The sequence below is a fragment of the Phalacrocorax carbo genome, chromosome 6 (genome assembly GCF_963921805.1).
Source record: "Phalacrocorax carbo chromosome 6, bPhaCar2.1, whole genome shotgun sequence".
NCBI classification, from domain to species: Eukaryota; Metazoa; Chordata; class Aves; order Suliformes; family Phalacrocoracidae; genus Phalacrocorax; species Phalacrocorax carbo.
Window position 1 is genome coordinate 32,238,276 of NC_087518.1, and position 27,404 is coordinate 32,265,679.

At 42.2% G+C, this 27,404-nt stretch overlaps 1 protein-coding gene across 4 annotated transcripts in view; it reads left to right on the forward strand.

The window, feature by feature from the left end:
* The first annotated feature begins 6,939 nt into the window (after positions 1–6,939).
* The window catches only part of RALGPS2 (Ral GEF with PH domain and SH3 binding motif 2), a 157,057-nt gene continuing 136,592 nt past the window's right edge, over positions 6,940–27,404 (forward strand). For 3 of the 4 annotated variants that reach the window (XM_064454463.1, XM_064454465.1, XM_064454466.1), the window contains exon 1: positions 6,940–6,964. The gene's annotated coding sequence lies outside the window, so the exon portion shown is untranslated. The remainder of the gene's footprint in view (positions 6,965–27,404) is intronic. The other variant, XM_064454464.1, reaches the window with a different exon arrangement.

Sequence of the window (27,404 nt, forward strand, 5' to 3'; positions counted from 1 at the left end):
TCCTCCATGTGAGGATTGGCATTTTCATTGTCAAGACTCCACAGATAACCTGCAAGCTTTTAATTTCATTTTAGGCTTTTTAATACATGTGTAAGTGGCTGCCTGAGTACGTACCACACTGGTACGGAACTGTAAGGCCATTCTTTTTTCATTTCTCCAGGTTCCACTGCATTTTTTTGACTTACAAGGGCCACAGCTATCAGAAGGGCCTCTACTAGAGTGAGTCTGGAATGAATTTGATAAATGGATCCTACACATGCATGACATGAACACACTCGTTGCCACAAGTGTTTCTTTAACCGCTGCTCCCTTATCAGCACAATAAACAAGTATGTTGAGTATCTTGGGCAAATACACTTGTGCAGATGCTACTAGAGCTGCAAGCCTTATCAGCAAACCAGTTCAGGGATAACATTTGCATTTCACTACGCTTAAAACTGTTGTCAGTGAAATGCTCATCTTTCCAAAAGCCTTAGGCCATCCCTGCTAACTCACTCCCATCCTCTCTGAGACCACATCAAGATCTGTCATGGTGACAAAGTCCACGTAGACTTCCCACACACACTGCTCTCTAATTTATGTCCTACTGAAGTACTAGGAACGTAAACGGAGAACAAAGCAGATGCTGACTAGCTAAATAACAAATCTCTCCTTCCCACCCACAGACTGGTCTGAAATATTCCTCTCTTACAGAAGTTATATTTATTAGGAAGAATCAGCTAATGATTAATAGCTGTGCAATAATGCACTGATGTAAATAAATAGCTTAAAATGAGGAGTGCGCACATAGCAATAATAATAGGCTTTCCTCATATTGGCGTGGATGAGTTGGACAAACCATGCTGAGAATTAAAGGGCATTTCAATCCTTGCTCTTACAGAGAGCAAAAAAGCCCACAGCAGCAGCAGGCCTTTGCATAGGGGAAGTCCATCTAGTAGGAACCGTGGTGTGGTGAAGGATTGCTCTTGGGCTGTCAGACACAACCACATCATGCTGTGGTTTCCAGTTGCTCTGAACTCAGGCTATTTAGGAGTCAAGAGATATCCAATATCCCAGCTGACCTCCCTTTTCCCATTACTTTCCTCCTACTTGGCTTCTACTCCCAAGCTCTTCAGCGATGTTTGAGGAGATATCCTAGGAATAAGGACAAATGAAAAAACATGAACAGGAGATGTAGGAAGCTGTTGGGGAAAAAGATCCGAAGAAGCAGAGCTTCCCAGTGGTGCATCTGGACAAAGAACAAACTTGCTACCAGATCTTCTAGAAAAACTGCATAGAGAGTGGGTATCTTAGGAAGAAGTATTTTCTTGCTGTTGGGAGACGAGGGAAGGTGATTCTTGCAGATCTTCCCAATCCCGAAGCCCCATATCCAAATGCAGTAAAACACCATACCACTGCAGGCCACAGGGAAGGCAGCAGCAGTCTTTAACCCCTGCTTCATATTGCTGGGAAAGAATTTTGAGTGGGCTTGAAAATGTCTGTTTAGATGGTCTCCTGGATGATCCCGCACCTCCCGGGCACGCTTGCAGGGCTGGAGAGCTGATCCACGAGTGTAACAGCACTTGTCCTGGGGACACAACATACTTATGCAGGCTGCTTTGTATACTCCTTTCTTGCAGACACGGATCAGGCATCTAGCTATGCCTAGATCCCACCACAATTCTCCAGGTTTGGTAAGTGGCTCCTGTGCCCTTCCACACAGGAGCATGTTGTCCTAGTGCAATGTAGGCAGCTGCTTTCCCTGATCTGCTCCACTTCATCCCTCCCACCTTCACACAGCTGTAATAAAAAACATTAGGGTTTGCTGTTCAGTGCACGAGTAGCGGGCAGAATCATAGAATTATTAAGGTTGGAAAAGATCTCTGAGATCATGAGGTCCAACAGCCAACCCAACACCCCCAGGCCTCCTAAACCATGCCCTGAAGTGCCACATCTACATGTTTTTTGAACACCTCCAGGGATGGTGACCCCCCCACCTCCCTGGGCAGCCTGTTCCGATGCCTGACCACTCTTTCAGTAAAGACATTTTTCCTAATAGCCAATCTAAACCTCCCCTGATGCAGCTTGAAGTCATACTTAAGGAGCGTTGGATTTCTATAATGCTTTGTAAATGCTGGGCTATACGTTTGGGTTTGGGTTTTTTACCGTTAACTCTTGGCCTACATTGACTTCTCTTGCTTTGACTGACTCTAAACCAAGACTGCAGATCTGAGCAACTGAGATAATAATGCGAAGGATCCACATTAATAAACCAGTGATAAATCCAAATTCTTCCGCTTTTGCTTTGAGAAAGCCTACCTCATCTGCTGGGCCCTTAGGGCCATCACTCTGGAACTCAGGAAAAAATTTTCAAGAATTGAGCAGTAGAAGAGGTGATAATATTTGTGTCTGTAGCCTCCACACACCATAGTTCTGAAGGTTCTTCACCATGTAACCTGCTTTCCTATGACAAATTTTCAGCCCAGCAAACGAGGTCAAATGTTGAGACTATGAGTAAAAGAGCACGTGTTTCTGTGAATGAGGGGCGGAAATATCTCTTGTTCGGAAGCTGGGGACATTCCCCGTAAGGGCTATGCAGTAGATCTTGCTACTGGAGCTTTGGCCAAATACTGGATAACACATGGAAAGTTGTTGCTTAAAATGGAGATCAGAAGATTGCTGCCAGACTGGGAGGTGAGTAAGAATCTGTTTGAAAAGGAGAGTAGGAAATTGTGCTGAAACACAAACTGCAGTTTCGAGACCTTGTTCAGTGTTTCTTTGGATGTCAGGATGAACAGCAGGAATGTGCTAACAAAAGTGCTTAGGGTGCAAATCTGGGAGCCATCTTCAAACATGGGAGGACTGGAATATCTTGCAAAATTAACTAAATGACCTCACGGGCTGGGGTAAAAACAAGGATTCGGGTGGGTGAAAAGGAAGGAAACTACTGAAAGTAGATAGAGTAAGACAACTGTGATGTTATGGTTTGGATGTTATAATTAATGATTCACTGTGTAGAAATGCACGATGGAATCCCAGCTGGCCTATCAGCCAGCCAAACAGTAGACATAGCAAGGCTGTTCTGCATGCAACCATGCAAGCCATACTGGAGCCATGGGAACACTATGTGATTTGCATCTCCTTTGCAGGGACAGAAATAATCTGTTACCCATATCAGATATTTTATTTTCTCCCATGTGCTCCAAATCAGCAGAAATCCTGAGGAGAATGGACTGTGTGGTCACATGGGCTGCTTTATTTGCTCTCTGGAAACAGGGCTGAAAAGAGACAGTTTTTGCGCCACCTCAGGCAACATTTTGGAGGGTGCTGACTGCCCAGGGAACGTCATCTGCACATTTCAGTGCGTTATTCAAAGAGGGCAGCAGCCTGTGAAGCTTGGCCTTTGCAGCTCAGTCCAAAACATGTGCTAGGCAGGAAGGTCAGATCCAATCCTGAACAGAGGAAGCGTATCTGTCTCTGACGATTTTAGTAGCGTGTTCCCAGCAGAGGTTACGTGAGGCTTCCCTTTACTTCATGCTAAGCTACAACACGCTGACATCCACTTGGGAACGTGGTATATTCACTCCCTCCCTCCCAAGGCACCCAGTTTGCCAGGAACAGAAAATCAACACAGAGGCAAAATTTTTGTTTGTGGTTGTATGCTGCGAACTGTGGTGGTGAGAAATTAGGTAAGACGTGCGCCTTCCTGAGTCGCAGTCTTTCTTGCTGGTGCCTCTCTTGTCAAGCACAGATCTCTGGAGCCAGAAGAGCCCCCTGCAGAGATGAAGGCAGACAAGAATAGTGCTGTAAAATCCCCAGAGCTCAGCTCTGACTGAAGCATTAGTGGTTTTAAAGCACGAATTTATCGTAGTCATCAGAGCACGCAGAGTTCTGAGATGACGTGGGCAAATCCAGAGTGATACCACACTGTCTTTGCAGCCTTGAACGCACAGCTTTGGCTGTCACGAGCAGAAATCTCTTATGCTAGTTCAATGGAGTATCGGAAAAAGCTGGTTTTGCAATGTTACCTCTAAAATGCTAAAAGCAGTTCTGTGTGCTCATATTGCCTTCCTGTTTCCAGAGCAGCGTATTCACCAGATAATCGGGGAAGGAGCTTTAGCCAGCCTCATTGCTTCTGTTTTACAGTGGGAGAAACTCAGTCAAGGAGGCAGTGTGACCTGCTCAAGACTGCACAGCAAGTCAGTATTTCCTGACGCTTTCATTTGTCCAGTGCTGCATCCATGCCCTCAGACATCTCAGCTACAAGCTAAAGCCCCTGTGTCAGGCCCTGCGGCCTGGCCTAAGGCTTGTTTTTGGAGGAGGTGCTCTCGTATCTCTCAGCTTTCCTTGCTTTATATGAAGTGCAGCAGCCCTTAATCCCTGACTCGCACCCCAACATTTATCACAGGTAAAAAAAGGTTGGAAGGCCAAGAAGAGCTCTGGTGGAAGTTGCTGCAGTTCAGAACTTGTTCTGTACCGTTTCTCCTGTGCCTGCCAACACTGGGATCTTCCAGATCAGTTGCTTCTGTAAATCACACCCCAAACAGAGCTGGCCCCCTTCCACCTCTCTCATACTTGCATTCCCTGAAACGTGAGCTTTAACAATTCCATCTTTTATATTTGCACACACCTAATGGACACTTTTGAGCAAGGACAGTCATTTTAAAGGTCAGGCTGAGTAGTGAAGTGCAGGGACTTGAAATAGATCTTTCTACCCCAGACACTTGAAGAAGGAGAAATCACTCTCAGGCGCATGGAAGTGTACCAGCATTGTGAAGGGTATCACAATAAATAACACAGTGGACCAGAAATCAGAGCCACCCAAAGGTGATTTTTAGCTTCCATTGTCCTGTCTAGTCCTCCCCCAAGTTGTATTTTCAGAAGAAACAGCACGCAGCCTCAGATACCAGATAATACAGACAGGAGATGGGGAGCCCATAACCACACAAGATTCTGGATGCTTAGCTCTTGTTTCTTCCTTAACTTGTGGATCTGCAAGATAGGACTGGAAACCTTGCAAAGACTGAGACAACTGCTCCTTTTATCTCACATCTCAAGGTATAATGTAGATGTTTAACTGTTCAGAGTAAATCTAGCTTAATTATGTTTTTCAGATATTAAAATGGTTTCAACATTACAACAAGATTTAAGCGGGGACAGCACTGATGTGCTCCCCCATCCAGTTTATTATGCTTCAGTAGTGCCTCTGTTCAAAGATTACTGTTCGTGCAATGTCAAACAAGTCGGTGTCACCTTTGCTGGTATGTGGAAAGTGGCAAAAATCTCCTGTCAGTAACAGCATTTCCATCCCCTAAAGCTACGCTTTTTATGCACTGACCTGTATCCCATTATCTCTGCACAGACATTACTTTTGTTTACCTGCCACGTTCTTGCCCCGCAGGCCAGTTTTACAGCAATTCTCCCCAACAGTGCAGCCTTCAGGTGTGACCTCAGTGCCTGTAGTAATTATGTTTGAAGGTTAATGTTTCATGAAAATATCAAAGCATTTCTGCCCCTCAGCTTTACTTAGGTAAAAGCCAGAGGGTTTGTTCGTTGTTTGTTTTTTCTTCTTCTTTGTCTGTTGTGGTCTAATAGTAATCTGCTTGGCAGCTTGATGCTTGTTTCTATCCAGCGTTTAATCTACCTGATAGAACTTCAGTGAAATATGAACTGTGGTTCTGGACATCTTTGGAAGGTGAGGGGCTCTGAATGGCTTTTTCTCCCTGAAAATTCTCCTGAGTCTTAAAGGAATATTTGGAGCTGTGTCATCAGGCTGTGTTTGGCCAAAGATTTAATCAAAGGCCAGACACAAGGTGCTCGTGCTAGTGACAGAAGGGCAAAACCAAAAATACTTATCTTCTGGCTTTGCTATATGACATAGAAAAGGGAGGGCTGAAATAACAACTGTTCTGGCTGTAAGAAGAATCCTTTTGCTTAGAAATTTGCCTGCCGTATCTCTGACAGGCTTTGTTTTCCCTACACAATGTGGGGCGGGGGGAAAAACAACCTTCCATAAAAATAAACTTTCACATCGTAAAAATGCTCTAAATTGACAAGAATCTCCTAAACCACCAATAGCACTACTTAAAAGGCAGGGAGATGGTCACAGCTTGAGGGAGAACGGGGTTACATTTCACCAGAGATGCTGGCTTTGCTCAGGGAACACTCAAGGCATCTGATTAACATGCAGAAAGTGATCTTGGTTTTTCTTTATCCCCAGATTGATGGGCAATTGATTGTATCAGCAGAGAAAGGTTAGGGTTAGGGATGCTGCCTCTCTAAATTATGCAGAAGAAGGGAGAGATCAGTGAGAAGGCACACATTCGATTCCCCCAAGCCATATTCTAGCAGCCGCTTGCCTGGCTCCCCACGTTTGGTCAGGTGTTGGGAGTCACACCCAAGCTGCTGGTTATTGGATTCAGCTGGGGCAGATGTTCAAAAGAAGGTGTACCGAATTGCCTGGGAAGGGTACACCTGAGCTAACTCGCTTGGCTCTATTGCGTGCATGAACGTAGCTGTTAGAAGGGAAAGCAGCTTGTCTAGCGACATGTCCTCACTACGCAAGGCAGGGCCTCAGAGCGCAAGCGTGAGGGCTGAAGCAGTCTGGCTGCTTAGCCAAAGAAAATGGATTTCTTTGACAATCGAGTGTTGTTTCAAAGGGCAGCATTCCCAAACTCCCTTGGCACTACAGATCTTTGCCAGCAAAGGATCAAATTTGGAGTTATTTTGATGATAAAATGCCCACTGAAGTCAAATCAAGGCAGTTGTCCCTCTTCCCTGTGGTGCTTCTGGTAGCAGAAGCTACGTGGGGATGGGGGGGTGCGGCTGCAGCCGGAGCACAACCTTCTCTTTTAGGCTCCCTCAGGAAGCCTCGTTTCACCTGTCCTGCACAACCCTCCTTTTCTCCACCTTCCTGCCACTTCAGAGACTGACGTTAATGCATGAGTACTACAGCCTGCCTGAACTGGCTACTTCCCTTTCTCCTGTAAGTAACACCATAGTAGTGCTTTACTCAAGGCATTGTACAAATTGTTATTGCATGTAAAACTAGCTTTATCTGGTTTTGTCACTGATGAGCTGAAAAATTAAATAGCTGCTATAAAATGTGAAATACTGGTTTTACAAGTTAGATTTTGTGTGGGAGAAGAAAGGCTGGCTGAATTTTTTTCATGTTGTTTGTGTATGATTTTCAAACCTTAATTAATGAATGCACTACACTATAGTTCAATAGCTAAAAATACTGTACCGGTTTTGTGGTGGAAAATATTATTAAAATCAAAATAAATATGGGCCTCTGTACGTAGGTGAGAGAGAAGACGCACAAGGGAATGCTTGAAGTGAATAGGTCTGGAAGGTTTTAATCAGGAAAAAAAGACTTTTGCTTACATGCAGCACACATTGGTTTAAAATATATTTCAGACTTTGCACATGTTTTGGACTATTTAGCTGAAAATGAGGCACTGCATCTAATTATAATCTTAAAGCCCATTGACAAATACTACAGGCTCAATACTTTGAAATGGAAATATAACCACAATAATGATACTGACCTGGGGTAATAAAGAGGCAAAAATGAGACACGCCTTCCAAAAACTTAAGAAGCAGCACCTGGGGCAGGTAGGAAGGACAGGAACAGTGATGAGAAACAGAACAAAGGTTTCTAACACTTTACAGTTGTGCACAGGACTTGAGCCCTTCTAATCCGGAAGCTGCTCCCCAGAGAGTCACAGAGTGGTGTTTCAGTGCCACCTAAAAAGCAGAATGCGTCCAGCTGATCGTGATGTTGAGGGGGTTTTTGGGGTGAGTGAGGTGATGGTACCTGCCTGACCCTCACTTGTCACAGATTTGTGCTTTAGAGCCTGAGATTTGCTGATGTGTATTTGAGCATTAAGTAGGTCAGATGTGAACTATTTAATTATTGGCCAACCTACAGAGCTGGAGCTGGCTTTCAGTTTCTCAAGGTCCCTGTCATTCAAACTGTAAAGCTCGTTACAAGAGTTGTTCTGTTCTGGAAAACTTGGACAAGAAAAACTTTCTTAAAAGCAGCCCCAATTCTAAAAGGAGCTTCAAGAGTTATGTTAGAAAGTGGTGCCTCATTAGAGAAGTAAAAAAAAAATATGGTTAAAAGGCAGGTGTAGGGAATAGAAAAGAGAAGTTTTACACCTTAACTGCTCCCTAAGTCACTGCAGAGAGAGACGAGGTTATGGTGCTCTGCCCAGCCAGCTGGTTATTTGGAAGATGGTTAGTGAAATGTTCAAAATTTGCAAATACCAAAGAGGATAGTGACGGCTGATGGATATAACCTCAGAGTAACGATTAACCCCTGGCTTTTGATGGCAGAGGCTGCTAAGGAAATAACCCTGTTGTGTTCAGACCCGTAACAGCTCAAGCTGTAACACAGCAGCGACCAAGCAGATGATCTCTAGTGCCTCAGCTTCAAAAAAAAATCCCAGTGTCGTGTACCTGCCTGGCCACAGGAATGGTTTGGAAATCTTTTCGTTACCACTGGGTGGAGCTGAAGCCCTTTTTGTCCAAACTGCTCCTCTCATAACTTCTCTTCCGTAAAGAAAAATTATGAATCAGGCTGTTTACAGATCGATTTGGAGAGCTCATTATACTCATTACCTCATTCTTCTGGAAGGGGAGGTCAGTGAATGTATTTCATGCGGGGTGGGGGTTCTCCAACAGTGTGTGGTTGTTTGGACCTAAAATGTCAGACAGCCAGGACTTGTGATGAATTTGTAACGCAGTCAGACAGTCACATAAAATCACTGTTGTCTGTAAATGTCTGTAATAAACCAGCCAGAAGACTCTGACCTGAATAAGTGAAGGGAAAATACAGCTGAAAGAAACTTACCAGGGTGAAGAATGTGTGTGTTAATAAGTTTTCTTTGTTTCTTAATTCAGCTTTTCTGCTCTAAATGATTTTGAGTGACAGGACCGGATCCATAAGGGACAACATGGGAGCTTGGATCAGGACAGGCATAAGAAAAACAGCACTTGTTTTGAAAGCACCCCCCCAGCAGATGGCCAGGGCAGCAGGAGGGTGAAAGCAGTTGTCCAGATCACTTGGTGCCCATTTCTTGTTCTTTGTCCCATCCGGCTTAGCTGGGCTCCAGTTCCCTGTTTTCCACCTGCAACCAGACTCCCCTTATCTCACCCTGATTTCTCTTCTCAGTGTTTTGCTAACTGCCCTGTTTTCCCACAGCTGGCTCAGACCAGAGCCTAATCTCTTGAAGTCTAGCCATTTGTGCAATGGTGTTTTAAGACTTTCTACCCCCTCGCCCCATCCTCTCTGCCCCTCTCCTGGAAGGGTGGCCGATGCACAGCAAAGGTGGCACGGTGGGCTGTGCCTCTGTTCTGTGCGAGCCATAGATCCCCACCTAGACAAGCAGCTTATAACACTAGCAAGCTGAGCTTCCCAAGATGTGAATCTTGGCGGTCTGGAGCTCCATTTAATGATCCCCACTGGATTTAGCTATGGTGGCCAAACATCTCCATGCCTCAGGGCTCTGAGAGCAGAAATATTTTCATCATGTACAGCTGAATCCAGCAGGGGCCGTGGCTTCAAGCTGTACTACTGCGAAGGTCTGCTGACATGGCTGGGCCAGAAAAAGTTATAGGTGTAGATGTACCACTGTTAACCAGCACGTGCTTTTGTTACCTTGATTTATGGTGTTCAGGCCATGAAGAGACATTCACACTGCAAACAGCTGTAACCATGGAAGATCCTGCTCTCCTCTTGCAGCTTGTTATCACTCTTCTCCTGGAGGCTGCGGCCTCCTTTATGTGTGGGCAGAGGAGATTGTACCGTAGCCTGCATCAGGCAAGGTCCACTGAGTGATTTAAAGTGCTGATGAAAGTGGTTAGTGCTAACGCATCCACCTTTGTCCAAAGCATGAGAAAGTGCCCATGGGACTTCTTTTGTGGGCCCAGCTGTGGGACAGTAACTCACAGCTGGCAGATGCTGATGGACAGCTGTGAAGCAGAACATCTTCAGTCAACTCAGCCAGAAGGATGTCAGTCATTGTCCTTGAGAGATGGGACAGCTAGTATGGCAGAAAAGCTCTTCCTGTTGGCCACCTTGTGAATAGGAAGCCCTGCTGACACAGCTTTGCTGGTACAGGTACAGCTGTGAAGTGACTGTGGCATGGAAATATCCCTTGTTTTCACTTCTGAAATAATTCTGAACATTTTCAAGATGTCTGAAGTTTTTCTGTTATTCACTAGTTCCATGATACACCCCAACAGCAGTCTCGCCTCCTCTCTGCTCCTCTCATTTCTTCTCTTCTTTGTAAGCCCATGCCAGAACCAGCACACACTGACGCCAACCACTGACCACTTCTGGCTCTACCTGGCACCACTCTTGAACACACTAAACAAGTCAGACATCCCTGATTTTGGTCCATATTTTGCTGTACTTTTTCTGCTCTACCCTGGGTCTCTGCTGATATAATTAGAGTAGACCAGCATAATACATCATTAGACCATGACATAAACGCATGTTATAATACAGCTTATTGATTGAAACCGATTGAGGGATCTTCTGATACCATAAACATGCTGGGGTCTGAGGGTGGCAATACGATCGTAATCTTTGCATCTATTCCCTGTCCCATGTGATGATGAAAAGGGATAATTATTACACTCATTAATAATTTAGGGAGCTAAGCAACAGCACCTGGAAATTAGGTGTCAATTTTGCAAGATTTCCACAGAATGAATAAGGACGAAAAATAGGTCAGGCAAAGTTACGCTTTTGTCATTTTAGAGAAGGGAAGGAAGTATTTTTAGCAGCAGAAAATGCTCTCTCTGCCTAGCTATGCAACACAAGTAGGTACCCGTAAGAGATGAGCTTTATTACACAATTGCTCTGGGCCTGACAGATCGCTGACACTTTCCACAAACACTCCTCAGGAGTGTCAATTGGTCTGCGGGTAACTGCAGATCGGCAGCCGATCTGCCGCGATTTGAAGGGTCGTCTTTATTTTCTCCTTTTGGCTGAGAGGTACTGTCGTTCCACGGGGCTGTGTTCTGGCATGGATTTGTTTAGTTTCTGGTAGAAATTTTCCAGAGCCAACATCCTAAACCACTGTTTTTCAAAACTTATCTTTCTGTGCTTTCAGTACTGAAGAAAAAGAAAATAAGTGAGACACAAGGGCACGTTAGCGCTACAGCTAGTTAGTGCTGATATACAAGTGAATAGGCTTATGACAGGTACAGCTCTGAAAAGAGCTGGAGAGCTGTGCTCTGTGTGCTGTCTTTTCTGCTGTAGCTTTTATTCCTGGAATATTTCTCTCTCGGTTTTTAATTCCCCCACCTCCCTCCAGGATGACAATGTGGATCATGGGTCTTTAAAATGGCTTTCAGCTGAGCATTATTATTGTTTACACTTAAGAATACTATTTAAAATCTGAAGGCGAGTCGAAAAGGAGAGTTGCAACATAGGGTGTGTATGTTTTGCATCTCTCAACAGTAATAACGTTAAAAAGCGAAACTTCCATTTGTAAAAATATGTAGTTACAATTCTATCCAAGGAAAGACAGCTTCTACAATTAAACACCTATGTTCTTAAATCAAACTGCTCCATTACTTTCCAGTATATAGTGGTACAGTGTGTGTATAGCAGCCAATTAATTGCTCTGCCATATGTGATATTTTTTTTCCTGGATAGCTCGAGGCCCTTTGCAACTGTTCCTTTCGAGCTCTGTGGCAAGAGGGGCTGTTGCGGTCTGAAAAATAAGCCATCAAACCGCATATTACCAAACCACTTATTACCAAAAAAGAAGCCACGTGCCTTCCTCACTCTGCATTCATCTCTACAACAAAAGCAGCATCCCTCTCTCTGGAAAAGTGGTTGGGACGACCTTACAGGACACAGTAGACTCATCTCTGATCAGCTGCATTTGTTTTTATGGACCTCAGGGGTTGATGAGTCACATTTTTTTCGTCCCAAAGCATCCCAGCAATGAGATGTTTGTACGTATTTAAGTGCATGCAGGGCAAATATTTAGCCAAACACAGGCTGGTGTTGGGAGAGGTACCAGTGTAGTAAGATTTTATTCTTTAGATAAAAAGAGGCTGGCACAACGACTGTAACTATCTCTGGTTATCTCAAATGCAAACGGAGTGTGGAGGCCGACCGAGTTAAGAAGGAAGGCCAGCTCCTATCATCTTTCCCTTAGAGGGGAGGGGATGTTTTTCCTGGAGTTAAAAAAAGCACATCATGGAGGGTTTTCCCTCTGCCCCATCACCTAACATGGCACAATCCACAACCACATCAGGAGTTATTTTCCCAGACTCGGATAAGCTTGAGTCATTTTATAGTTCATATTTTAGTTTGTCATATTACTTTGTGTTCTGGAAAGATATAATAGTGTTGAGTCATATCTCTAAAAAAACATCTTTTCCTGCAGCTTTTGGATTTTGCTATAGGGAAGCATAATGCATTAGAAGTTCCTGTATTTCACAGCTGATATGTGATTTTACAGCCTCATTTCTTCTGAACAGTTGGAAGTGTTCTACGTTATAGAAACCTCAGTTTCACATAGATGCTGGTGGGCAGGAATCCTGCTGGATGGTTCCCAACACGTGTGTGCTTACATTGATAGAGATCTTAGGGTTGGTTTTATTTTTCAAACCATACCGTTATTTCGGTACTATTGTATGCAGTTTATGATTCTGAGAAGCCTTCTTTAAGTTTCTAGAAAGGGAGTTGTGAGTACAACCTTTATAGCTTCTCTGTCAAGAAGGATGTACCAGAACGACTCATTAGCTAGAAATATCAGTACTCTCAACCGGTCCTGTGAAGGACCACTCGGTACCATCTGTTTTTGTTGTAGCAGAACTATGAACATTTTTAATATATTTTATTACAGGAACCAAAAAGTTAATTCACCCAGTCAAAATCAATATTGTCTTAATAAAGTCTCATTTTAGCATCTGGTCAACCTTAGGTCAAATTCCTGTGCCGACAGGGTTTACATAATACATAAATACACTGGTACCTGTAATAATGTACTGTATTACTTCCTGAATGCATTATAGGCTCTTAAGCACTTAATCAAATTCCTCAGGATTACCTTCTGCGTCCTCTTCTGTAGACAGGTTTGTATAGCAGTTCGATCATTTTTATCTGGGGAGTGCTTTTTAACCTGAGCACATATGGGACTTTTTGTTCTGCTGTTATAAATCCTGTGGAGGTACATCTGCTCTTAGGCGTGTGGCTTGCCACATTCTCACATTTGAAAGGGTATTAGGGCTTCTTTTGTTTTAAAGTAGGCCCCCCAGTAATATTTTTATACCCTTTATATAATTACTCTGCATACCATTACAGTAGCTCCATTTCAGTTTGTTCCTGTTCATTTATTTACATGGTTATAAAGCATTTTTTCCCACTCTTCTACTTTGTAAACATTTTAGGATACCCAAGAAAAAATGTTATCTACCATAAGCAGAGCTTTTGGTCTTAAATTCCTTTCCAATTCGTAGTTAGTGCAATGCATTACTGCAGATTGCTTGCTTTTGGCAGGCAGGACACGGAGCCCTTGTACCGATCCCTTTCCATGTCTTATGATCTTTTTTTTTTTTACTTCCATTGCAAATAAAACTTTTTCCCTCTGCTTAGCTACCCCTACATTCTGCCCTCATACACTACTATGTATTTTTGACCAGGAACACTGTAGCTCTCTTAGTTCTCATTAAATACTTCTGTATGGAATTGCTGCAGCCACCAAATGTGCTCTGTTCTTAGCCGTGTCCAGCTTGTGGTCGCGGTAACACTTTGTCCTTATGTCTGTGTGTGGCAGGATCTGAGTCAAGAGGAAATGTGGCATCGGGGATACTTTAAACATCCCTGGCGACTTCAACCCTTTTTATTAAGAAAGGTGAAAAAGTGAGTAGTTACAAGATATGGCTCTAGGCATAACATAAATGTATGCTTTTAAAATTGCACATTAGCTTCTATAAATGAGAAAATTGTACGGAGGTATTATCCACCCTAAAGCCTCATTACTTCTAGATAACCCATCCTATCAAATTCCTCTTTCATCTCTCCTGTGATATTTTTCTGGTGTCAGACTTCTCTCCGTCACATAAAGGGCACGCAGCCAGCCGTTGAGACCTCTTACATTGAGGAGGTGACTGCTGGCGTTACCTCGAGTTGGATAAACAAGCGCGCTCGGTTCACGTGTTTTTAAAATGTAAAAAAATCCAGCAAATAGTTAATGGCAAATTGTTCACTTCACATTAGTGAACTGATAATTCCTCTCGACAAACACAGACTTTTTCAGGTTATGCGACTTTTATCTGAAATTAATTTTGTCTCCTGTAAGCAATGGTCCCAGATCAGAGTGCGCAGCAAACACAGGGCTAGCCAAACCAATATCCTTTTTTGCGAAACAAAAATCCAGTTAGTTCCTTGAGCATCGACACAGCTTCTATGGCTATTTGTAATTGCAGTTGCCTAGCAGAGTTAAGAAGGGGCTAACACAATACAGCTGGGTCCAAGCTCTGGTATTACTATACAGCTTTAAGGTCATCTAAAAGGCCTAATCTTGCTGTGTTATGATTCTCTACCTCCTTCTTCGTTGCTTTGTTTCATCTAACATTTTAAAAAAACATTTATAGTTTATTTTTCAAAAAAGATTTATGCAATTAAGAAATCCTTGTGCATCTAAGAGTTAGAGATTATCCACTGTCTGAAACCATCAGATCCACCACCTGTCATGACTTTGAGCCGAGCGGTCATGGACGAAACTCCAGGGAAGACCACTTCTGGATCAGGTTTAGAGATGCTTTGGCATTTTTCTGTTTTTTATATATGGCAGCTATTTGAATCTGAACTTCGTGAAGCTTTTATTTTGATTTAAAAATACAGGAGAAAGTAGATAAGGGAACTTTTTTTTACTATTATTCATGAGTGCACTTATTTTTCTCTATAATAAGCAAGCAATCACTGAAATCTGGGTTAATCCAAACAGGAGAACTCACAGGAGTGACCCACATAGTACAAAATCCACCCTGTACCCTTCGCCGTAAGTTAAACACAGCGGAGTCCCAATTGCGTGGATACTTCAAGAACTGAATGGATCCTGGGAAATCTTTAAGAGTCAATTATCTCTGAAACCTGAGCTAGATGAAGAATAGTAACCTATATGGGGACTCAGAGGTTGGAAGATGAAACCAGGAGGAAATTCCTTCCACCTTTGAACGGTTAGCTGTGTTAGCAATCGGAGCAGACAAGGGCACTAGACTTCAAATGTGAGCTTACTTGGTAAAACTGCAAGGAGTATGGGTCCTTACTGTTGCGTGACTTAAGGAGATTAATATTCCACTTCCCTGATACCATTTTGTGGAAATCTTTGAAAATTTTACAGCTTCACAAAACAAAAGCTGCAAAAGCTGTCAAAGACACGTACCGCCTCTTGCTTTTTGGTAGCACTAAAATAAGAAGCCAGAGGTTGCCAGGTATTTTTACAGTTTGGGTTTTTTTGTAGTCTTAATGGCCACGTCCTGACCCTGCTGAAGTCATGTTGCTGGGTTTACACTCTGCCAAGTGCAGGTCTGGGCCTGCATTTAAGGCCAGACCTGCCTCCAAAGCTTGGTGTTTACACATTAGCTTGTGCCCAGGAATAAAGCTTTGTCACCAGCCCAGCATTTTAGTGCAGGCCGGGGCTGTCATTCCCGTGTCAGGCATAAGTAGAGTCACATTGCTCTCCAGACCACAGCAGATATCCCAGCCTTGATTCTTTGTCGGCATGAGTGGATGTTTTCCATTTCCACTTCTGCCAGCTTTGCAGCTAGTGCATGCAAAGACAAGATATGGGAAGTGGAGCTCAGCAGGGGTAATCCTGCCCTGAGACCCTCTAGTATTACAGGACAAAGCCAAGCAGTTCTAAAGCTGTTTGGCTATAAAGGATTTCCCAGGTGTCAGGAGAGCCCTGGAGGGGGTACAGCTGTGGAGACAGCTGGGAACTACCCTAATTTCTCCTCCGACACAGGAAAGGGCAGGCAGTGAAAAGGCCACGGCTGGAGCACTGCTGCATTCTGCAGGTCCCCTGGGGCCACTGCAGCTAAAGCAACTTTAATTTGCTCCTTGGCTCCTATCTGCTGTCTGGGACACAAGGAATCAAGTAGTCGCTGGGAGGCCTATCTGCCCTCTGTGGGGATAGACTGGGCAGCACGGCAGGTTCTGGGTGATGAGCCTGGGGCGTCTAGACAAGCATGCTGAGCTGCCACTGGACTTTGCCGTGCTCTGATTTCACTCAGCAGCAAGGCACTGCAATGCCAAGGGTTTTCAGGCAGAAAATTCTTCCTCAGTGCCCAGCCAGCTCGTCAGAGCAGAGAGGAGAGGGAGGCTGAAGGGACAGCATGATGGGCTGCCCACTGAAATGCAGTTGCTGGGCCAGATTTGAGACGTACCAACTCTGACGGCCCCTTTAACTAACAAGCTCAAAAACTATCAACTTTTATGGAATTGGAAAACTAATTAGTTCTGCACAATGATGAATGACCTGTGGGCCAGTTTTGTTGTTTAGAGGCCAAGTACCGTCTGCATTTATTTTTTGGCAAATGATTATGCATTTTCATAGATAATTCTTCAGCGTTTATTTGAGTGTTTCAAGTATGTCTGCCTCCCTTATTTGTATCACTGAATCCCTAGTTGAAAATAAAGCTGATGAAAAATAACATGTTGGTGCTGGCTTAGAGTGAACTGCAAATGGTGATGCGTACGTCCGCGTGTGCCTTCCAGAAGTGCTGCAATACATACCATGCAACTGCCATTTATAGGAATATACTTACAGTGAGAGACAGATGCAACAATTAACATGAGTTTCTGTCTAGAACTAGAAGTATTGCAATAAAAAAGCAGGTAGCTGAAGTATTAAGTGCAGCACACTCCAAAGACTAAAAAACAGGTGCTACTACATTTATTACGTAGTTAAGTGTAACAATCACACTTACTGTAATAATTTCCTGCATCCCTTCAAATGCTTTTAACTTAATCTGGGATAAGGAAGCTTCAGGAAAGTGATGCAGAAGTAAGTTTACAGAGATGCTAATGCAGCAAGTACATGAAATGCTGTAAGGTATGCACTACTGACAGTGTTTTGGTTCTTATTGCAACCTTTCTGAGGCAAATGAAGGGTCACACTGATAAAAATAGCATCATCGCAAGTTTCTTTGTTTGAAAATGAAAATTCTTATATAATTTGCCTTTATTTTTATTTTTTGATCAGAAAGTATTTATGTACATTTTCTAACGGAATTAGGGTATTGATTTCCAGAGTTATACTCCCAAGGGTCCTGTTAGTGTTTTTTTAAACTGTTACCATAGCCTCAGCTGAGACATGATAACTAGCCAAGCATCTGCACTTGCCTTGTTACAAACTTAAATGAAATTGATTAGATTAAACCACCTTCACTGACTAACCTTTTTTTATTGTACCGATTAATACAAAAGTTATAATTTTCAATAACAGGATTTTCCCATGGGAAATCTATTTGTGCACATGGCATTCATCAGAATAATTGCATTAAAGACAGCTTATTGAGAAAAATAAATAAGAATTTATGCACATATTTGGGGAATTCCGAAAGAATTAATGGAGAGGAAGATTCCTTCCAACTGAGCTTCTTTAGATTCTGGCTTCCTAAACATGTATTCAGCTTTCCATGTCCCATTGCAGTATACAGGATGTTGGCTACGATGAAGGAACGTATTTCAGACAGTCTTCAACTCCAATGTGCAAGATTTGTGTCTTGGTTAGAGATATGTTATATCCTGATCACTACCGATACTCTTCCCAATGCACAAACTAGCAGAAAATTCAGAGAATTATTTTGTGGGTTCTTTGGGAGGAGTTTTAATTTTCTGTTGAGGAAAAGTTATTGATCACGTCTGAGAGTCCTGTATAGAACTTTGCAGGCATTAACTTAATTTGTTTCCCTCTTTATTCAATTGTCTGATATGTATGTGGAGCCAGTTGTTCTGTAACAGCAAAACTACCGTGCTTGTGGTGGAGGTGAAGAGCAGAGAGGTTTCAGGGATTGCTAGGCTCTTCCGCTCTGAACGGACTCACCTCCTGCGTGTCAGGACTACCCTACCGCCACAATAATTTATCATTTTTAACTCTCTGTGATGCTTTTCTTTTTTTTCCATCAGACTCATTTAACTGGAGGTTTCGGTTTCCATTTTTTGTATGCAATACCACCCCTGGGTGCGGTCTGTGTTAAGACTTGCATTTTCGAAAGGTTCTGTATTTTTGCCTGTTTCCCATACAGTTGTATAGAAATGTGTAGTCAATTAAAAATGTAGATGCACTGAGAAAATTCCAAGTTGTATACATACTTAAATCCACAAGCTTAGAGTATATTTCTTGATTTTCATGGTTAGTGAAGGAGGCATTTGAGGGAAGACGTCTATTTCACTTAGTATGCTTTTTACTAAAGTCATCTTTTCAGTATTATATTAAAGCCTGTGGCTCAAAACTCTTGACCTAAGTAAAAAAGCATTAGCTGTTTGTCACAATCACAGATCTCTTGCAGATGCTTGTATTCTGGGGATAAAAGGCCCTAACACAGCTGTGCTGAAAACAGCACAGTGGGTTTTTCAAAGACCTTCACCTGACAGATTGGCATTCTTGTGAGCTCTGAGATCTCCTGTTATTTCCTGGGTTCAAGTAAAGGTTTTCTTATGTGTTCTTAAACGTTTTTAGTAACACAGGATTCTGATCCTCAGTTTTGCTCCTCCTATTGTACTATATTACAGCAGAAGTTCTGGAGAACTAAATGCCCTGGGAGTGGGAAGCCGTGACCTGCAAGATGACCATCAATAGCATCTGACAGTCATTTGAGGCCCCAAATCCCCTCTGTGACTTGCTGTTACTGATGAGGCTGGCACCTCAGACTTCCTACTCAGGAGCTCGAGTCTAAATGTTATTCACCTCATTTAATCACCAGATCACACTACAAAGCTGCTGCTGTGTGGGTAAAGCAAAAGTTTTTTATTTGTAGGCTTGGTTTTTTCACTAGTTGAAAGACTATAGCTTTCTTTCACAAGGAATCACTAACTGGTTTTGAGAAATAAGTTTTTAAATGCCTACTGACATTTCAAGGAGCCTGATGTTCACGCTACACCGATGCTGAGTTTCTACTTAACTTAAAATCTTGTGTAAATACATTGTGACTTCTGTAGAATAGTAAATCTATTACCTAGATAAACCATTATATTGCCTTTCCTCTTGGCATCATTAGGTGAGCTCATTGGGCCAGATGACTCAGAAGGGCAGCTCGGTATTTCCCAAGTGAAGAACCTGATGTAACATGTTGTTAGCAAGTGAGGCAGCATCAAGGCAAGTATTAGGCAATGAGAGGTGACAGTGTCTGTAATGCCAGGATATCCCTGCGCGGTGTGAGTGATTTGCTAGGCAGTGAGCTGACAGTCGTCTATCACAAGCACCTGACAAATGGTGTGTTTCTTGATGGGCTTTCTTAGGACGCAAAAAAAAAAAAGCTTCAGTGTAAACAGATGGGGCAGGGCTCTTTTCCAAAAGTTAGACTCCCAAACCTGATTCAATTTTGATGATTTTTTTTTTCCTAACTTCCCTCATTCTTCAGTAAATTCCACAGTTGATATTTCTTTTGACCAAACAGAAGAAAAGGGAGCAAAAATAATAATTTAAAATCCTGTGGAAAATACCTTGAGATTGTAAGTGGAGAGGATAGGTGACTGCAAGTTGTCTCCCAATTCTAAGACTTCACCAAAGAAATCTTTCTTTGCCAATTCAGGATGCTTGGGATCTCTGCGGATGTTGCAAGGAATGGGGAGGAAAGCTGTTTACCATGATTCTTTTGCACCTTTTAGTTGCCAGACATAATCTGGATAGCAGACACTGCTGCTCAGTGAAGCATTTCTTCCACATCTGTAGTTTCTCCCCTCTTCGCGTGAATGTGTGTGGGAGGCGGGGATTAGGGCATAGCCATATGGGAGGGAGCTAAGGCAGAACAGTTTCTCAGTGAGCCGTGCTGCAGGAATGGTAAATAGATGGCAAAGGGAGCAGGAAATGATGGAGGAGGGGAGAGGACTCCGATGGCACTTAATGGAAGTGATTGAGAATTCTCCCGAGGACCCAAGGGGCTGAGGACATGAAGGCTATGACCCTTCTACGTGCCTGTTAGACCCCAACTAGAAAGGCATTTTAAGTAATTTATCAATGCAAACTCCAGAATGTTTTTTTCCTCATTTGTGGGATTTTACACTGGACAAGAAGGAGAAGGGTGTGCATTACTTAATGGGAAACGGAAAAGATGATTGTTCGTTTGATATTTCTTCTGTAAATCAGCAGGCTCATAGCTGATGAACATAGCTTTATGTTCATAATATACTAAAGTGTGGGATCAGCTACTTTTAAAGACATCATTCGTCCTCCCTGGGTACCAAGAGCCTGGAAACTCTTAAAATGAAAGGCAGGGTGGATGTAAGTGGTAGGGGAGGGAGTGCATTGTGTGGGAGCGAGCCACTGTCCCTGTTTCCTTTTTCCAAGATCAAATCCTCTTCTACACTATTTCTGAGGCAGCTGCAGACTTAATGACCTAGCATTCACTCAGCAACCCATCAGTACTTCTCAGTTTAAGAAAGCCCTCGTTGTATCAGCATTCGTCTTTCTGCCCAGAACTTTCACAGTATGTAAAAACCCTGACACCCAAATCAGCCCCTGCTCTTCATCTGTAGAAGGAAATCTCAGTGAAGGAAATCTTCAGATCATCTCAGATCAACAAAAAAGAGATGTCCCACTGAAATCTGGCATGTCCTCTGGGATCTGTGGGAGTCAAGGACAGTTTTCCCCAGACAGGCAGCTTTTCCAGCCAGCTCCCTAGCTGCATGGTCTTTCTCTGAGACACTACATGGGAACTATGCAGAAGAGATAATACTGTCCTCTGCCGATTAATTTTTCCTGGCATATTTCCACAGGCCTGAAGAGCAAAAAACATGTGGAGAAGTAAGAGGCAAGATCTGGCCCTGTGTATTTTCCTGAAAAGCTAGCTCTATTCCACACAGCTGCTGAGGGGTCTCTCCTTCTGTGTTTTTCCTAATAAAAACAGAAGTATGAAGTTAATTGTTTTTTTTTTCCTAAGGATGTTTCTTGAGCTATTATGCATATTCTGTTACTGTTTTGCAAGTGTTACTTGCTTTATCACACACTGGCATTTTTACTGCCTTTATTCTTACAGGTCAGTAGACCAGCTCGAAAGTCTAGTTGCCCTCATTCTGTTCTGCTGCTTTTGACAGATAAGAGCTGTAAACTGGGTAATATCTTGTCAGTATACTTCAAACCTCCTGCTTTATAAGCATCCATCCAACCTGCTGCCTTCTCTCATGGCTTATTGTGCAGCAATTGGTTTAAATACCTGTCTCCAGTTACTTAATAGAAAGAAACCAACAGAAGAGATTGATTAAATTGAAATGGAAAAGCCTTGAAAGATGTTTCCTACCTGTATGAATCCAAAGCATAAGCACTTAACTCAAACAGGCTTAGAGGATACAAGGGAAAAACAGAAGACCTTCTTCTTAAGATCCTTTCTTAATGTTCTTTTTCCAAATACACGGTGACATAAATTTCACTTATGCACATGCTTGTTCCCTCTGCCTCAAAACAAAATTGGTACAAAATTGGCTTTTTAATAATATATTATAAATAACTGATAATAAAACAAAAACCCCAAAGAGTAGAACCGAGGCCTGTTTGTCTTGAGGACCCTCTCTACCTCCAACAGTAGCCTATATTAAATGCTACAGTGGAAGGCGTAAGGTATCTGAACTTTATGCATATATAAAGGAAATTTCACTAGCCAATGATCAGTTTGTGCTGTGAAGCATCACTGACACTAATGCTTGGAGTTCTTCTCCCTGTCAGCATATGCTTATTACACAGGTACATGTCTAATCCTTAAAAACAATCTTCTAAGCTTTTTGTTTCATTTGCTGAACTATTTGTTCTGTAGCACAGAGTTCCAGAGCCAAAGTGGTACAATGCATTAATATACATCTAAAGAGAGTTAATGCAAACTTCTATTGTCTCTTCATTTGACAAAGTGTTTTCTCTTTCTCATGGTATGTGACAGGGTGCAAGATGTGATTCATTTGCTTCCCAGCCTCTGGTAAGCCTCCCTGCCATGTAAAAGTGCAGAGAGCTTTCCTTAGGACTCGCACTGCCTAGCCCCGCTCTTCCCAAGAGGTAGGACAGAAGTCTTCACCCAACTGCTGGCCTCAGTCAAGCTGGGAAGCTGCCACAGGAGCAGCGGTCGTTCTGGGAGCTGTGCTCCCACCCTTACTTGTGGAGAGCACAGCAAAGCTGGAGCTGGGAGAGCACGGCCCAGACTGAGGGAATTGTGACGGTGTGCCAGGCTGAGGAGTAAATTCTGTCTGAAGGCCTTGGTGCTGCCTCGCCCTCAGCAAGCACACTTTGCTGCTACAGGAGAGCTGTAATATTGTATGCTGTTGAAAACATTGTGCACTTTTCAGTCTTTGGAGTAAAAATTGTCACAGTCTATAAATTTATATACCTATGAGTGCATTGGTCTACTGGTTTCACTGGGCAATGATGATAATGCAGATAAGATATTTGTTGAAAATTCTCATCTGTAGGTCAAAACACTTAAACACACTATTTTTAGTTGCTCTTGTTTTGCAGTCTTCTCTTGTGGTTCTTCTAGGTTCTTCTTCCTAATCCTCTCTTATTTTTTATATTTTTTTTTAAGCCAGAAGCCAAAATGCAAAATAGTATTTAAGCTAAGGATCTATTGCTGAAGATACTACCATATATTCTGTGTTTTCCATATGCTTTGTTTAGTTATATAGTGATAGTGTCCAATTCCACTTTTGTTGGAATATGCCCATAACTGAGCTAATCACTTGATTTCAAGTCCATCTTCTAAAATCCGGTCCCACCACCAATTCTGCATTTCATCATATTTCTTTTATCTCCATAAAACCCACCTGAGCTGCTGTTGATTTAGACAGAGGCTCCCAAATTCAGTTTGCTCAGATAGTGTGCAGAAGTCATGATTCTCCTGCTGCGAGCAACTGTAGTAGTTTCCATGCAGGTGAAGGCATCTCTCGTTCCTTTGCCTTTATTCCCCAATCGTTACACAAACACACTCACCAAAGTAGTATCCCTGTCTTGGCACTTGCGCTCTGTTTTCTGGTACCTCTTCTTGTCCTCAACATCACGCCTTGACCTGCACGGACAGCTCCAAACCTCATCCCTTTACCCATCTGTTCCTAGACCTGTTGGCTAATCGGTAGTCAAATGCTATCCAGGGTTCACAAATTATCATGTGTGTATAAGTATTTGGGAATCCCAAGTAAAACATTGCACTCGATTCTGGCAGTCTTCTTCCTGAAAGGGAGATTTGAACCTTATCTTGTCAATTATCAGGCTGAGAGAGTGGGGACTGTTCCTTAGGACAAGTAACATTGTAATGAATAGTAGCTTTTAAATGCCAACTGTTTAAAAAGACAGACATGACATGGGCAAAGTAAGCAACGAGGAGCACATCAAACTTTCTCTGCATTGCCCCTCTGCAGAGTATTACATCATGTGCAAAGTCTTAGTCCTTAGCTGAGGTTACTCAGTGATCTAAGCTCAGTATTTCTATATGAGAACCTCTGTCCTGGAAGCAAAATGTACCATCCTCATTAGACACAAAGGAGCTTGCTGCTATATAGGTCCATTTCATCTGTGCAAGGGACGGGGCAGCCAGGGTGAGACCTTAGGGTGGGTTACTGTAAGAATTAAAGACCATTGGGAAATTCTCTAACTTCTGACTCAAGTTCAATATGTACCTCTTCAATTTTTTCTTCTCTAGTGAAAACTAAAAGTATCTGCAGATATATCTGAAACAGAAAGCGTAGCAAAACAATGTAGCTTGTTTACACTTCTCCAGGGAGAGAACAAAACAATAAATCTGTCCAATTTTAGTTGCTCTTTGTAATGTGCTGAGAAGTGTTCAGGTAGTGTGTGGGCAAAAGCAATGTCATAAACTGTAGTATAGACTAAAATACTCCAATTCTACCTTCAGTTAGAACAATCAGTGGCATAGTATTTTCTCATTAAAGTCTCAAAGGATAATTTATAATGGATAAGTCATTTTGCAAGGTGTAATACTCCTCCGAGTCTCAAGTATGTGTTTTTACTGGTATTATCTGGTATACAGCAGTAGCTGGAGAGGACACTGTGAAGCAACAAACTTTTGGATTTTAGCAGTGTTGAGTGCTTACTTCTAATGTTTTTACCTTTTCTAGAATTTACCACTACATATTTATAGAAAGTATTAACCACAAACTTCATCCCAACAGTCAGAAGCTCTCTTTGTAGACTAGAATCACGACTGCATTCCTTGTCCTCATGATACATGGCTCCTCTTTTGAAAGATAAAAGAAAACCCTGGAAAGGGGGAATTCATCCTCTCACAGATTTAGCATGTATCTGGTTTAGATTTGTAAGACTCAGATTTCAATCTTTAAATAACAACTTCCCAAGCATATCTGTGGGAAAGAATGATATGCAAATGAAAATTAGCTTATAGGTGTCAGTTTTGGCCACAGAATGAATCAGACTGCAGTAAAAGTTTAGGTGAAAACTCACTAAAATACACCCGCTGTATTTTCAGGATTTGCTTGCTGAATGTACTTTGAAGCCTGTCCAGAGTATACAGGAAAAACCTCTTCAAAATTTCAGAAGTTCAACAGCTGTCTCCAGCTGAGACACAGTTATAAACACTAGACCTTCCAGTCCTAAGTACTGAATGTCAGATGGTTTTTCTCAAGAAACAGGCCTTGCCTCCATGCAGACTTGTTATTTACTTTAAAAATATATCTATTGGGTTTTTTTCTTTCTTCATTTAAAAAAAGCTATTCTGATGAAAGCTAAAGTGATTTTTCAGCAGCGTACTATAGGGCTGTGAAAATGTTGAGATTATATTTTCCGTTTAAAATGAAATTTTGAAAAGTCTCTACATTCCCCACACTAATTTATACTGAATACTGTATGAAAACTGTTTCACATCTTAAGAGAGAATTTGGATCAAGAAACCTGGATTAATTTCATGCAGGGGTTTCTCAGTTCTAGTAGAGAATGTTGAAACCTTATGTAGATGTTTTTCTAAATGTTGTTTTGCCTTTTTCTTATAATGTAAATGATCTTGAATAGTGTTTGCTACATCCTAACATTTGGCGTTTTCTAGCTGTCCTGTCTCTATAACTGAACTCGACCATCCTGATAATGCTTGAGAGACGCAGGAAAAAATGCAGTACGTGGAAAGCACGGTGTACCTGAGACAGCATCTCTACCTTTTTTATTCACTTGAAAATGAGTAACTAAAACTATGTTATAAATTGGCTTCCCAATTTTCATTTAAGCAGGTATGGAACATAAGATCAGAATACTTATTCCATCTAACTCCAGCTCCTGACATGCCACCTTACATGCAGTAGCATCCTACCAGAGAGATTACCAGCAGGTGAGACTTCCAGAGCAAGACGTGTAGACTACAGAAGATGATGGCTTGCTGCTCTGCTTATCCCAAAAGTATTCCCAAGACACTTACATAAATGATTCTGAAAACACTGGCTATAAACCAACCTATTTTAGTAATTTAAGCAATGTTATTTATTAAATCTAAAGCTGAACCATCTGACTATCCACATCCTTCATAGGAAAGCTCTTCAGTAACGGATGGCAAGGCCTTCAGTGGAGCTGCACCTATTTATACTAGCAGACATTATACTCTTAGATTTTCAGACAAGGATTATTAGCTGTGGATAAAACAAAAAAAGGCATAGATTTGCTTTGTTCTGCACTATTTCTGAAAATACTTCACAATGTTTTACAAAGAGTGCAAAAAACCCTGGTTTCCCATCTTTGCAAGCAGTAGCAGTTATAATGGCAGGGCAAAGCAGATGCATAGTAAACCAGCCGAAAGAGCAAAGGCTAAAAAGCATAGGTTCCAAGTCCAGTTACTTCCTGTGAAGCTCAGGGGAATGATGAGGCGAAATCCATAATTTCTTCTATATAGGAGGAAGAAACAGTCTAAAAAAAGAAAAGCAAAAAACATTTTGAGGAAACTCCTAGAGAATGGATGAGGTAAATGTTTATTATGTTTATGGAAGTATTGTCATTGCACTGTACCTCTACCATAACAAGTAACAAAATGCTCAGGACATCCCTAAAACCTGTCAAGGATTTCAAGGCTTCTAATAAGCACTAAGGGATGGATTGTGACTGACCGTTCTGTGACTACAGTGGATGATGGATGCAGCGTAAAGAGCTTCCCTAATTTATGTGACCCACATGACGACCAGGCAGGTTATAGTCTTGCCCAGAAGGCAGGAGCACAGGAACTGCCAAATTGCTCTTCTTTGCTTCTCCTCGTACAGAAAAGAGAGCAAGCTTTGGCTCTGTCCTTCCCCCTCCTCCATGTCCAGACGTGGAGAGGTAAACACGCAGCTCATCTCAAAGGAGCATAACTGCCTAAGCTTCCCACGGGGCAACTAAAGAATTCTAGGAAGTTTCCTTCATTTTAAAGCAGAACGCTTCCTGATCTGCCCTTATAACATTACCTCTTAATGACAATTTGACTGATTAACTGAATGGTATTGACTTAATCTTCTCCCAGTTTATCACACTCTATAATGAAACTACATTGAATCTGGGGGTGCAATGTTCCCTGGTGTATGGTCAAATGTAAAGATCCTTGAAATTTAAGTTGAGCATCTCACTAATAACGTTTCATACCACAGAAACAATGGAGAGCCAAGAGGGGTGTAGTTCTGAATTTTAACTTTTTTCTGGTTGTTAAACATTTTGCTCAAAAATTGAAAAAGACTTATTTTCTTCTCCAAGTAGCTGTTTAATCACTGCTTAAGGTTGAAAAAAGCGTGTTGAAGCAGATGGCAAGAACATAGGATTTAAGCAGGGGACAGATGTAACCATATTAGGGAGCCTGGAAGATAAATCTCTTGAAGTCTTGTGGCAGACGTGATCATTACTTTGTTTACATAGATGAAATATTACTAGTTTCAATTAACAGTTGCTGTTGTCCATATTTGGGATCTTTCCCCTTCAGACGGTCATTAAAACCTGTTGTAAATCATCATGTTTGTGCTACTTCCATACTGTGCATAAATCAGGTAGGCATCCCAGCATCTCCATTCTTTATGGAAAATGTGTAGATAGATATTTATACAACATAAAAAATGGTGTTTGCTTTCTATTAAGCAGTTTACAAGTACTGTTTTGAATGACGTACTGTCTCCTGTGATGTGCAGGGATACTGGGAAAGCAGAAAAAGGAGGACATCTGTATTCAGCCTCTGCTGCCAATCCATTCTTTGCCTATAGCTCCCTCCCCGGTACTATCATC